Genomic DNA, 13,978 nt, shown 5'->3' on the forward strand with positions numbered 1-13,978 from the left:
TTTTTTTTAATTAAAGCCATCTTCCCGCTCATAATGGAAGATCCTGCCCTTTGTGAAATTTATATCCATAGTCTTTGGGTGATGTCTGCAATTACAGCTCCCAGTGGCTAACACCACATCTGGGAACAGAGAGGAGTAATAGGAAAGAAGTTACTCTCCCCCTTCTCTTGGTAACTGGCTTTTAGTGTTGGTCAAAGGTGGCTGATGAAAGGCTGGATGGATGTGGAAGTGTCTAGCCGCCCCCTACTCCCCCACCACAGGACCCAGACGGGCAAATTCCCCAGGGCTACCCTGATTCGTGTTCTCAGAATTTCCTTCATCCCTGCCTTGCGCTGTGGAGCATCTGGAAGATGGCAATAGAGGCTGTGCTTTTCTGTTTAAGTCACCCTGGCTGTGGAATTCTGCTCTGGGCGCCAGGGATGATGAATACTTTATTATGTTTCTTGGGTATTAGATTTCTTCTCATCAGCAAAGAAAAATCATGTGTGCTTATCTCATGGGTTGTTGCAAAGATAGGCTAAAATAGTGTTTATTAAAATACACGAGAATTTATAAATTCTCCCAAACATAGGATGATATGAGTGGTCCCCTCAGCACAGATCCCAGTTATATGTGGATTCCTAATGACCTCTCCCAAGTGACAGACCTGCCTCCTAGCAGGGTCATATGATAGAAAAATCACCATCTCGTGGATGACTGCAGTGGAGGTGCGGTAACACAGGCTGAGGGCTAAGATTGTTCCATAGACAATTATTGCAGTCAGCCCAGAAAGCACTATAGAAGAGTGCTCTTACCATCTAAGATAGACAGCTGATAAAAGATTGAAGGGAAAAGGACCACTATGAAGATTCATATTCCAGGAAAGAGGAGAGGGGGGTTCCTTAAAAGAGCAAAGGAGAAGGGGCTGGGAGGTGGCTCAATGATAAGTACTTAACTACGTAAGCAGGAGGACCTGAGTTTGATCCACAGCACCCACATAAAGGACAGCCATTGTGATACATACCTGTAATCCCAGCACTGAGGAGGCAGAGACAGGTGGATCTCCTGTGCTACCTTATCTACCCTACCTAATAAAAGAAATAAATGCCAGACAGACAGGAAACCCTGTCCCAAAACACAAGGTGGAAAATGATTGAGGAAGACACCCAGAACTGATCCTTGACATGCGAATGTCCACTTGCATGTATATGTGGATGTTTGAAGAAAATTAAATTTTAAAAATAATAAAAAAATACAAAGTAAAGAGCTACAGGCAGTAACCTTCCAAGTCTGGCCAGGTTTCTTTTTCATCTCTGGGTTTAGCATCAATGGGACAGAACCATTGGCTCATGACTTTAGATGAAGACCCCAGTGTTCCCAGGAGGGTGGCTGTGTGCTTACAAGACCTTTACCTTAGCAGAGATACCTGTAGAATTAAATCTTTGTTAGGTATTCATTCTTTGATGGAGCTGGGCTCATGGTTTCATTTCTTGGTTTGAGATGAGAGATGAGAGAGACAGCACAAGGTATTTGGGAAAAAGTCACGAGTGAGCTGTGCTGTGGAGAATGGAGAAGTGTGGAGAAGAGAACAAGCTCTGCCCATTTAGGAAGCTCCTGGAGTGAATGCTGTTCCCCATGCCCTACTCAAGGATTCTCCCAGAGACAGATGAGCCACAGAGGGTGGTGGTGGTCACCCTCAAGAGTGAAGTGACGGAGAGGTGATCATCTACCATCTTCATCCCGGCTCCTCCAAGTCTGTTTCCTTCTAGTGTCTAGATTCCCTTTCATCCTCACCCTGCTTCCTCCTCTCCCCATGGCTTCAAAAGCATCCACTTCTGGTTTCTTCCTCTTTTCTATTCCTGAATCTTTGAGTATCTTGCTGACCCAGGACATGTGATTTTCTGTTTTCTTATGAAAACATCTTGCTTGATTTTACTTAATCAAGTGATTCCATTTCTGCCAGCATAGCATGAGAAGCACCCCACACCAGAAGTCAAAGGTGTCAGTGACTGTCCCAGGGCACAGGTTCACTCTACTATTTTACCCAATGGGGCCTCCCAACTTGGGAAAACTTTCCATCAAGTACATCCCATGAGTCTTCTCTCTACTCTCACAGATGACATATCTGTCTCCTTTCTCTCTTCATTGTGAACATGCTTCTTGCGGCATTCTTCCCTCCTTTTCAAGGTCACCCCATCACACATATCCCCAAGACACTCTACCATAGCGATTACTGTCCACAGCTCTCTTTCCACTGCCAACACTCTCAAAATGCTGAGACTGTATCACCTGGTTTCTCAGCATAGTAAATTCAAGTCACCTGTTCACAATAGCCTGGGGACAATTTGCTGAGCAGAGAAATGTGTCCCCTGTGTGATAGATATATCAAATTTGGGCCATCCTCGAAGGAGGCATGGCTAAGAGGCAGGAAGATGACACCTGATCAGAACCTCAGAGCAAAAGCTTTTCTCTTCTCACATTATGAAGACCTGCTGAAGATGTCACAAATGAACCATGTGATCAACATATCTGCATAATTATTTTATGTATAAACTACAGTAGAGATAACTCTAAGCTAGGCATGGTGATACACCTGTAATCCTCCTAACATTTTGGATGTGGAGGAGGTGCACAGATCTGAAGTTCCAAGTCAGTCTTTAACAGCTTGAGGCTTGCCCGGGTTATGTGTTTGCTACTCTACTTAAAAATGTGGTGAGAACTAATTGGCTTCAAAAGAGTGTTTTGGATGGTGTGATGGTTTATATATGTTTGACCCAGGGAGTGGCACTATCAGGAGGTGTGGCCTTGCTGGGATAAGTGTTTCACTGTGCGCATGGGCTTAAGACCCTCACCCTAGCTGCCTGGAAGTAAGTCTTCTACTAACAAGCTTCAGGAGAAGATGTAGAACTCTCAGCTATGCCTGCACCATGTATGCCTGCCTAGATGTTGCTATGTTCTCACCTTGATGATAATAGACTGACCCTCTGAACCTGTAAGCCAGCCCCAAATGTTGTCCTTTTTAAGATTTACCTTGGTCATGGTGTCTGTTCTCAGCAGTAAAACCCTAACTAAGACAGATGGTTTCTGGTTTAAACTGACAGGCAAGTCTGCTGAGACCTTAATGCTCCTTTGAATAGATCTCACACCAGGTAGAGTAGAATGGTCTCACAGGAAGCAGGAGCTAATGACCCTAACATGTGCGAAGAAGGTAATTTATGCTATCCCCTTCTTTCCATGTGCTATTGATCCATACATAAATGCCTAGCTACCCCAGGTTTGACATAATAATAATAGGCAGATGTGGAAAGACTGGCCCATGTTGTAGAATAAAAAGTAACAAATTTTACTTAGAAAATAAAGATTGAATATAACGATGGAATTTAAGTTCTTATCTGATATGTTCAAAAGAAACATGTATTTTTGCAAATAGCTAATGAAGTCCTCCTGCTTACTAAGGGTTAACTGAGAGTGGAATTTGGGGCCATGGGAGCTAAGCAAAAGGCAGATGGGTATATCAGCTGTGGAGAGATGGGGACCACTGCAGAGTGCAGATACTTCTGAAGCCTGTCTTTTACTGTCTAGTCCATTCCTGTAACAGCAGACAGGGCTAAGTGATCTTTTGATGTTTAATTCAAGTCTGTCGCAGCTAGGATCGTCTGCTTATCTGGAAATGGTACCTGGCAGTGGCTTAAATGAACGAGTCAAGCGACAACTTCACTCAAAGGGGTGACACCTGAGCCAGGAGACAGGAAGTAACTTGGAGTGAGAACTTTGAAGGAGAAACCCCTTTGATTAGGTTTCCAATTACTGAGGTCACGTCTTCATGAATCCGTGACTCACTCTAACAGACCCCTGGGCATATGAACCAGAAATTGCTACTAGGAGTCAGGTTCTGATAACCTCTGATTATCGGAAAATGCTTTCTCTGTGAATAGACAGGGGGTAAAAGTGAAGAGAGGCTGGGGCAGGACTCATTCAGTAAGATGTCTGTAGCCCAAGCACAGGGACCTGAGCTAGTTCTCAGAACCTTCGTGAAAAGGTGGGTGTGGTGATATGAGCTCCTGCTGGGAAAGCAGAGACAGGCAGGTCCTTGGGGCTCACTAGCCTTCATGATGAGCTCCAGGCTGGTGAGTAATTCTGTTTGAAAAGCAGGAGAGATAGTTCCTGAGGAATGACAACTGAGACTGACCTTTCACACACACACACACCCCTACACACACATATGTGTACATGTGCCCTTGCACACACATCCAAAAATATGAGAACTGAAAGGCAGTGACTGACAGAGGGAGAGGGCTGTGCTAAGAGTGTGTTCCATGAAAGACAACATGAGATGTCTACCGGGCTTTTTCCTTAGTCAGAACCGTACGTTGAGAGGAGTTTTGAACAAATCATTCCTTATAGCCGTGAACACCTTGCTCTGTAATTTTAGATTTGAGAATCTCAGTTTCCTCATCTGAACAGTGATGTACCTGGATGGGAAGATCATAGTTCAAACAAGCACGATTTGAAGTAGGAATTTGTTGCCATGTGGAGAATGTAGGAAGTATCCTTTGGAGCTTGCTAGATCTTCTAAAACTCACAGATCCTCAGTGCTGCCATCAAGAACATCTGGACTAGTGAGACACCGTCTGCTTAGAAAGGGAAGGAGATGGGCTGATGCTGTTCTATTGCTAACAAGACAGCCTTCCAAGTGCATGATACATAATAAAAGGGACAGAGCTGTGGGGCCTGGGGGTCATTTCTGCACTCTAAAATTAGAGTTCTCTCCAAAGGTGATTTCTGAATGAGGGCACCTAACTCTAACATATGGTGTCAGAATTTGGCAGAGGTTTCATCTCAGATTCTGGTGGGCAGATGTTCAAGAGAGAGCCATCTCTGTCTGCTGCTTTAACTGGAACACTGGCAGGAATGAGGAACAACCTCCCTCACATCACCTGGCTCACCTACTGCCTATCTCTCAAGAGTGTAGCTATAAGGTGCTTAAAAAAAAAAAAAGAAGTGAACATATATATCTAACACATTTGTGCCATTCAAGAGGTGACTGTCTTGCCAGAAGATTCTAAGGCTTTCAGAGCTGGGAGGACTTGAACATTGTTTTCTCACCCACTTCCTGTAGGGTAGTGTGAATGGCTTTTAGATAGATAGATAGATAGATAGATAGATAGATAGATAGATAGATAGACAGATAGACAGATAAATAAATAAATAAATAAATAAATAAATAAATAATAAATCTTTGTTTATTTTCTGTAAGGACCAATATTTATTCTAAAATGACATTATCTTTATAGTATTGAAGTATCTTTCTTCATCAAAATAATGGTACTAGAGGGTTGGTAATTGCCTCTTTGTAATTTGGCTAAGCAAATAACAATACAGACACTTTCATTTTTACACACTTCTGGTCTTATATAGCCTAGGCTGGCCTCCAACTCATTATGTAGTGAAGGATGACTTTGAACTTATGGTCCTCCTACCCCTACCTCCTGAGTGCAGGATCCAATGGATGCAATACCATACTGAGTTTATGCAGTGCTGGGGATAGAAGTCATGGCTTTGTACATGCTAGGCAAGCACTCTAGCAACTAGGTGAGAACCCCAGCCTTTATTCATTCTTAAATGTTATGATTTCATAGGGCTTTTGTGTTGATTGTTCCTCTAAAGCCAAATACATACAGTGCTGTGGTCATCATTTATCGATGACTTTCCTTACTTTCAACGAACAGCAGTGTGGATGTATTAAATGGAAGAATCCAGACACAGACAATTACGTTTTAGTATGTATAGACAATTACATTTATGATAGGTATGTATAGAAAAAAGCATGGTATGTATTGGATTTAGTAGTGTGGCTTAGAACATACTACTACAGATAGGGAGGTTTACCGGGTATCATTCTGGGTGGCATGGCACTGCTTGCTCTTTCATGTCCAGGAGAGAAATCACATCTTTGACCATGTGTGTCCACCTGGCATATGCCACCTGCCTGCTAGTTATTTAGCAGGCAGATGTGTTTGTTATCAATGGATTGTTACTGTACACTGATACCCCTTTCTAATCTAAGTCATCCTTGATTTTCTTAATAATGACCCCAAAGCACAACTGTTGAGACTTATCCAAAGAGGGAACTTTAAAATGTCTTCTCAGTGAAATAATGAAAGGTTTTTACCTCTAAGGAAACAAAATTGTACAATGAAACTGCTAAAATCTATGTTAAGTTATTGCTGATTCCTCATTGTCCCTAGTGGATAAATTAACTTTATGATAGGTATGTATAGAAAAAAGTATGGTGTGTATTGGATTTAGTAGTGTGGCTTAGAGCATGCTACCACAGATAAGGAGGTTTACCTGTTTTTTGTACACATAATTGGGTCTTCCAGTGATTGACCCTCTTTGATACTACCAGATTTGTTTCTTCTGAAAATTAAATTCATTGAAAGGAGTGGATAGATGAGGAGAGGCAATAGCCCAGACATTCCTATACTCCAACTAATATCTATGGTACTATGCACATGAGCCCATGGTGATCTGCAAGCATTCGGTTGCTCACCAAGTTAGTGCCAAGTTGGAGCCCACCCATTGAGCATACAGGGCCCACCCAAGCCCATTTGGGAACTGCCCAAACTCATAGTGGGTGTTGCTTTAAGCTGCCATTTTGCAGGATGACTTGTGATAGAGTCATAAGGGGTATACTGCCTACCTCTAATAATATCATGAATGCCTCAGGGGAAGTGAGACTCAGACAGGCAGTAATAATATCAACTCATTAGCTGAAAGTGAATATGAACTCTCACCTTCAACACCATACCTTGTGTGTGTGTGTGTGTGTGTATTATATTCTTGTTTGCATATGTGTGAGTACTTGCAGAGGCCAAAAGTTTATATTGGGATGCATTCTTCAGTCACTCTTCACCTTATTTTTTCAGACAGGAGGTCTCTCACTAACCTGGAGTTCACTGTTCTAGATAAGCTGGCTGGCAGGTAATCTAATAATCTGCCCGTGTCTCTGTCCCAGTCTCTCCAGCTCAGGTTTGAAGTCAGGTTCTTGTGCTTGTGTGGCAAGGACTTTATGTTTAATTCAACTTTTAAAGCAATCTCTCTCTCTCTCTCTCTCTCTCTCTCTCTCTCTCTCTCTCTCCACACACACACACACACACACACACACACACACACACACACACACGACATGTACTGTTCTCCTTGCCTATTTTAACTGTCTCTCAATCAACACCTTTGGGCTGTGATATGGACAGTAGCTCACTGAGGAGCTCTGTAAGATGGGAAGGGTATAGGAAAGGCTTTTGCTTTACCCATAACTCTGTGATTAATGCTCAAAATGCCTGCGTCAGCAGTCAGCAGTTGCTCTCTGTGCTGAAGTTGCACTCCCCATGAGGCCTTTTAAAAAATGCAAACCTTCCTGGCCTGGTGAGCATACTGTCATCCCTCCCTGGAATGGACCTGTCAGATGTCCACATATCAAGGGGTCAAAGTTAGGGTAAGAGAAATAGCAAAAAGGAGAAGTGATATTAAAAGGGACCCTAGGGACCAACAGGGTCTTGAGCTTGCTTCCCAGCTCTGTTGAGCTGGCTCACCTCTGGAGAAGAACTAGCCAAAGAAGAAATTGCCTGTTCCAAGAAGAGGAGAAACAGAATCTAGAAGGGCCTTACAGTGCTGCCTGAGGGGCAGACAAGAGTCAGTGTGGGGAAGATTCATTGCTCCATACTTTCTGTGGAAGGCTACATATTCTTTGTACCTCTGCAGACTTGCTTTTCAATGTCCTCCCAGACTGTCTGTGGGCCCCCTGTTATCCACTACACTTTGATGGTCACACATTGGAGTTTCTCCTTTGTCTTGAGCACTCCTTGGATGTGAGCTAGTTGGAACAATGATAGAGTCGTCTGGCAGAATATGTGGTTTGCTGCTGCCAGAGCCCTTCTTTCTGAGGATTATCTGAGTTTAATGAGTTGAAACCCACAAGGATAATTAGTGTTGGTCTTAAGGTACTACTCTCTCCATGTAATTGAATTTTATTTACAAATTTACAGCTTGAACCATGGCATTTCTCCGTTCAACCAAACATTTGTCTTTGTTGATTCTAAGCCACCACCCAGATTTATCTCGGAAGCCTTAGCACAGCCAAGAGGAGTTGCCCACAGAAGAGCTAGTAGGTATTTGAGTATCTCTGCTTGTACTGGGAAGTGAAGTCTGTGAAATCTAATCCTTGGAAATTACCTAAAAGCCATTCGGCTTTCTGATGTGAAGCATGTCATCAGCTTTCTAAGTGTATAGCCTTCTGCCGCTGAGGAGGGCCAGTCTGTTGCTTATGGCAACAACCTGCAGACTCCAGGGTGGAGAGTGCTTAGCATACTGAACTGCTGACTTCCTCAAGAGGAAAGGTGGGCTTTGCTTTAAGGCTACAAGTGGCATTTCCAAGGGATTCCATGTTGGGGTGATCTTTATAGCACAGGGTGGCTTGCATTCTGCCGTCCTTGAATTGCAGGCACAGAAAGCTGAAGTGGTTGTGAGACTGTAGTTCTGTCTCCATGTCCCCTTAGGTGCTTCTGAACACCCACATGCAAGTGTCTCTCCTTTGCCCACTTCTTCCCTAAGCTAAGGGAGAGGAAAACAGGATAATAATGACTGCAGAGCTGAGCTCTGTCTTCTTTGGGCAGTTGAGCAAAAACTCATCAGGAGTGATCTCATCCTCAAACCAACCCCAGTCCCACCCCCAGTGAACTACCAGGTCCAACCAGGGCAATAGCATCGTCACCCTGGCTGCTCTCAGCTGCCTGGCTGCCTTTTGTGTCAGTGTTTCTCAAAACAGGATGGCGTATAGATAGAACTTCTCCCCAAGAACTCAAGCCACGGATTACAATGAATTACAATGCCACTAAAATCCACACCGACATAAAAATGCTTAAGGTTCCAACAGAGTAGAAATAATTTACAAATAAAACAAACTTGTAAAGCCAGGGACATCCAGATGAACAACACTAATGTAATTTGAAAGGATGACAGCCTCTCTCGTTGTTTGTGTGTTTTTTCAAGACTCCACTGTTTTAGTCCGCTATACATGTGTGTGAATATGTGTGCATTGAATATGTGTGCATTTTTCTGCACTGTCATCCACTTTCCATTTTAGACAGGGTCTCTCTCTCAGGAGCTTAACCATTAGCCTAGGGTGTCTGGCCAATGGACCCAGATATCTGCCTGTCTCTGCTCCCCCATGCTGGAATTATAAGTACACCACCACCATCTGACTTGTTTTTTAAAATGTGTGTACTCAACATTGAACTCAGGTCCTCATGGTTGCAAGATGAGCACTTTTTTAGCAGCTGAACTTTCTCTCTATGTCAGTTAGTAAGTTTTCTGGTGCTGTGACAAAATACCTGAGATGACTGACTTAAAAAGAGGAAAGGTTATTTTGTCCCACAATTTCAGAGGTTTGGTAAGGCAGAACACAGTGTCAGGAGAGTCAAGCAGAGGAAAAGTGTTCACCGCATGGAAAACTGGGGAGCAAAAGAAGAGACAGGAAGAGATGAGGTGTATCTCCTTCCATTGCATGCTTCTAATGCCCTAACTTCCTTCTGCTGAGCTCTACCTCTGAGTAATGCCATGGGATGTAGACCAAACTTTAATATACAGACCTTATCCTAGTCAACATGCTCCTCCCCTCTTAGGCCACCACGGAAGGTTGGGGTGCACCAGACTGAGCTTCTGTTGACTTCTATGGCACACTCAGCATTTTCCCCATAACACAAGTGACTTTCTGTGCAGATTGCCTTTGTGTTGATAGGGAATGTCAAGTGTACTAGTCAGGAGTGAGGCAATGGAGTGAGAGAACAGGAGGACAAAGCTGAAATTTTCCCAGGTAAGAAGACCACTCACTCCTTAGATGAGAGCCCAGCAAAAGAGAAGAAGTGTCAGGCTCCAGAGCCTGAAATCCTTTAGAGGTGGTGAACAGTTTGAAGAGAGAGTGGCTGTTATGCATCCTCTAAGTAGAGGGAGCTGTCACAAGCATGTGCATGAGAGCAGCCCTATGTCTCGACAGTTCTGTCTGTTCCTGTACAGACAAATCAGGATACTTTCTCTTTGAAATGTATGATACCTGGTCCCTGGAGAACTTCTCATTACCTCCATGCTATTGATCATTTGGAGGATGAGTCTAAATGCTATTTCTCACAGGACAGTGATCCTCCCTCCTTATTCATGGAATCTATGCCTAGGACTTTTTTTTTTTTAATTTAAGCTGATACGGGCATCTATCCACATGATGACAAAGGTATCTCAGCTATGCCCTTGAGAATCTAGGTTTTAGTTCTCATCAATGGGTCTAGCCTTACTGCTTGTGTGTGTGTGTGTGTGTGTGTGTGTGTGTGTGTGTGTGTGTGTATTCACATGGAGACTAAAGGACAACTTTGGGTACTGTTCCTCAGGTATAGACAACAGCATCAGACAAATCTTGTTTTGTCACAAATCTTCAATCTCTGCATGCCTTCTCATTTTAGGAGTAAACTAAGTTTTTATTTCACTTTAAAAACAATGTAACTCATTCTACAGAAACTATATTCATTTTCTAGTACTCCACCATGAACTTGAGACATTCATTCTTGCCTCCTGATGTATTAGACAAGAATTTACCCACCTTTTCATTATTCCCACCAAATAATTTCTAGTATATTCTCTCTCTGGGAGAGCTAGCTGTCCCTGTGTTGGTCAGATCTCTTAGAGTCTCACAACTCTGTGTTCATCAATTTGTCTTCACAACTTTGGCTACATTGTGTCAACTGCATCTTGCCATAAGAAACTCATGTAGCAGAGGCTCAGTGATGGTTTTGACAGGTCAAATACTACAGTAGCAATACTGTAACAGACCATAAGCCCAGGTTTCAAGAAATGACAGCTTTTTTATTCCTCCCCACCTTAAAAGATCCACAACAAGAAGACTCAGGAAGAAAACAGCCTCAGACAGTAGCCCCAACTGAGCTCCCAGCTGAGACCAATATGCCATCTGTGTTCAGCATCATAGAACTGGATTCTTCCAATCTGAAAGGAGTAACTTTACCTGGTTCTCCTTCCAAAAGAGAGTGTCACCATGAGCCCTTCCCACATTGCAGATTCTAATCAAACTAAATGACTGTCATTGGCTTACACATTTAGTTTTGGGGTCCTTTATTAGGGAGCATAAAATAACTGAAGTAGTAGAGGAGGTTCACTGTAATGTTAGGTGCTTCTCAAAGGCTTTGCAAAATCCTCTATAGGTTTATGGGGCTGTCTTAGTTTGCTTTCTATTGATATAATAAACACCATGACCAAAAGCAATTTGGGAATGGAAAGGTTTATTTAATCTTACACTTTAGTAACAACCTATCCCCGAGGGAAATCAGGACAGGAACTCAAGCAGAGCAGGAGCCTGGAGGAAGGAGGTGAACCAGAAGCCATGAATGAACACTGCTTACTGGTTTGCATCTTCAGGAGAGCTCTCTCTGCTTTCCTATGTACCCAAGGACCACCTGCCTGAGGATGATGCTACTCCTGATGGGCTGTAAGCTTGCAGTCTTTACTATGGCGAAGCACACTTCTTCTACACCTGCTTTCTTGAGACCTTTGCTCTGGAAGAGATACTGAGTTCGTTAAACACTTTTCTGCATTCATTAAGATGATCATATGACTTTTACCCTTGTTTAGCTAATATGGTATATGTTGCTTATTCACAACTGTGTACGTTGAAACATCTTTGCATTCAGAAAATTTCATTGAACGTGGCATTAGCTCCCTTTCATTAGACAATAGAATTCAGTTTGCTACTATCTTTTTAATCACTTCTAATTTAAGTTCACCAGGGATATTGTCTCCTACTATCTTTTCTGATGCTGTCCTTGTCTGGGTTTGCTCTCAGAACAGACTTGGCTTCAGAATATGCATTTGTAAATTCATTTCCATTCACTTTTTGGGAAAATTGGAAGTGGTTGGTATTAACTCTTTTTTGGTACAATTGCTTGGTGGAGCCATCTGCTCTGTGGTTTTTCTTTCTTGGAAGAATTTTGATTAGTGACTCAGCCTTCTTACTCATTTTTAGTTTGTTCAGATTTTCTATTTCTTCATGTTTAGTCCTAGTATGTGTCTGTAAATTTAGTCGTTTTCCTCCACACTATCAAATCTGTTGGCAGATAGTTTTCAGTAGCCTACACTGTCTTTTGTGTTCCCGGGTTGTCAGCTGTAATGGCTTCTCTTCATTCATCATTTTAATGCAGTTACCCCTCATTTTCAATCTAACTAAGGTCTGGTCAGTTTTATCTGGGTTTTCAAAAGTCGGCTCTTAATTCCTTGATGTTTTGCATTTTCTGGTCTTTGTTTCTGCTTTGATCTTTCTATTGCTAACTTCAGGCTGCAGGTCCTTTCCTACATCCCCGTGAAGCTGGGTTATTGAGATCTTGCTTTTCTCCCAGTGTAGCCATCTCTGCCGAGACCACGACTCTCAGAATGGCTACCCATGTCCTTGTGGTGCATTTCCACTTCTGTTTGTTGCAGTGTGTTTGTTTGTTTTCCTTCCTTTGATTCCTTCTTTGACCAGTTGGCTGTGCACGAGGTGTCTGGTATTTAATTTTTACATACTCATGTGTCCTCCTGTTCATTTTTCTGTTACTCATTTTTAGTTTCATGCCACGTGGCTCAAAAATATACTTGGTGTTATTTCAATTTTCTGAACTTTTTAAAGACTTGCTTTGAATGAATATATATATATATGTGTGTGTGTGTGTGTGTGTGTGTGTGTGTGTGTGTGTGTGTGTGTGTATCACATGTCAGGTGCACTTGAGAAGAAGGAACTGGCATGGAATGGAGTGTGTCTTATTTGTCTTCTCAGCCAATTTGGTCCAACACATTACTAACCCAACCCTAAGGTTCTTTATTCATCTTTTCCAGATTAGCTAGCTGTCCAGGGCTGAAGGTGGTAGGTAGGTAACAGCACTTCTGAGACTGTTTGCTTTATCTATTTGGGTGGCCCGCAGTTTGAATGTGTATATATCATATCCCATAGCTGAGTTAACACCTTTATGATTATCTAATGATCATCTATCAGGCTGGTCTCCAGTCGAGCTGAGATGCTGAACCCCGGGACCCAGTGGTCATAATTTACCTACATGGGATGGAAGGAGTTCTCTCATGTCTCCTGGAACTCTGGCTCCTGTCTAAGTTACTGGCCCCCACGGCCCCCACAGCCCCCACAAAAGAAGCATGGCTAGAAGTCACATAGGCAATGTCCCAAGCTTCTGACCTTCAGGCTAAACTCCTCCCCAGTTACCTAGCAACAAAAAAGATAGCAGCTCACTTTAAAAGGGGCTGTTAGGCCCCTCCTTGCCCTCTCACTCCTTTGTTCTCTTGCTCTTACACACCTCTCCTCTCCTCTCTCCACTCTCTTTGTCTTCTCCTCTCTCTTCCTCGCTCTCCCTCTTATTCTCTAGCCTTTCTTCTCTCTCCTTTTCCCCCTTTCTCTCCTCTTGGCCATGGCCGGCCCCTCTCTCTTTTTTACCTTCTCTCTTCCCCCCTGCCTTTCTATAATAAAGCTCTAAAACCATAGACTGTCTCTGCTTATCAAGGCTGTGCTCACTCTTGTCTGTGTGGGAACTTCTCTCCCCTCTTCCCTCTCTCCCATAACCCCGGGGCTACAAGGTGTGGCCCCGGGGCCTCCAGATCAGGGCTGCCCCTTGTCCGCACCTTGTCCGCCCCCTGTCGCGTGGGTGGGTCAGAGGCTTGGATGCCCAACGGGGCTGAGTGGAAAGCATCTGGCAGACCTTCCATGTCCGCCTGTCCAGAGCATTGGTGGAACTCTGTTGAGACGTGGGTCCTCCCTCCCTCTCTTTCCCCAGGCTCCTTTTTAGTTTCCTCATTTTTACAGATTTTTAACTGAGTGTCTATTTTGACCTATTTACTAAGGCCAACCTGCTTTATTTTGATTATCATGTGGACTAGCTTTAACCCCTTTACTTTTGGTCTA

This window comes from Mus caroli, chromosome 8 (genome assembly GCF_900094665.2).
Source record: "Mus caroli chromosome 8, CAROLI_EIJ_v1.1, whole genome shotgun sequence".
Classification (NCBI taxonomy): domain Eukaryota; kingdom Metazoa; phylum Chordata; class Mammalia; order Rodentia; family Muridae; genus Mus; species Mus caroli.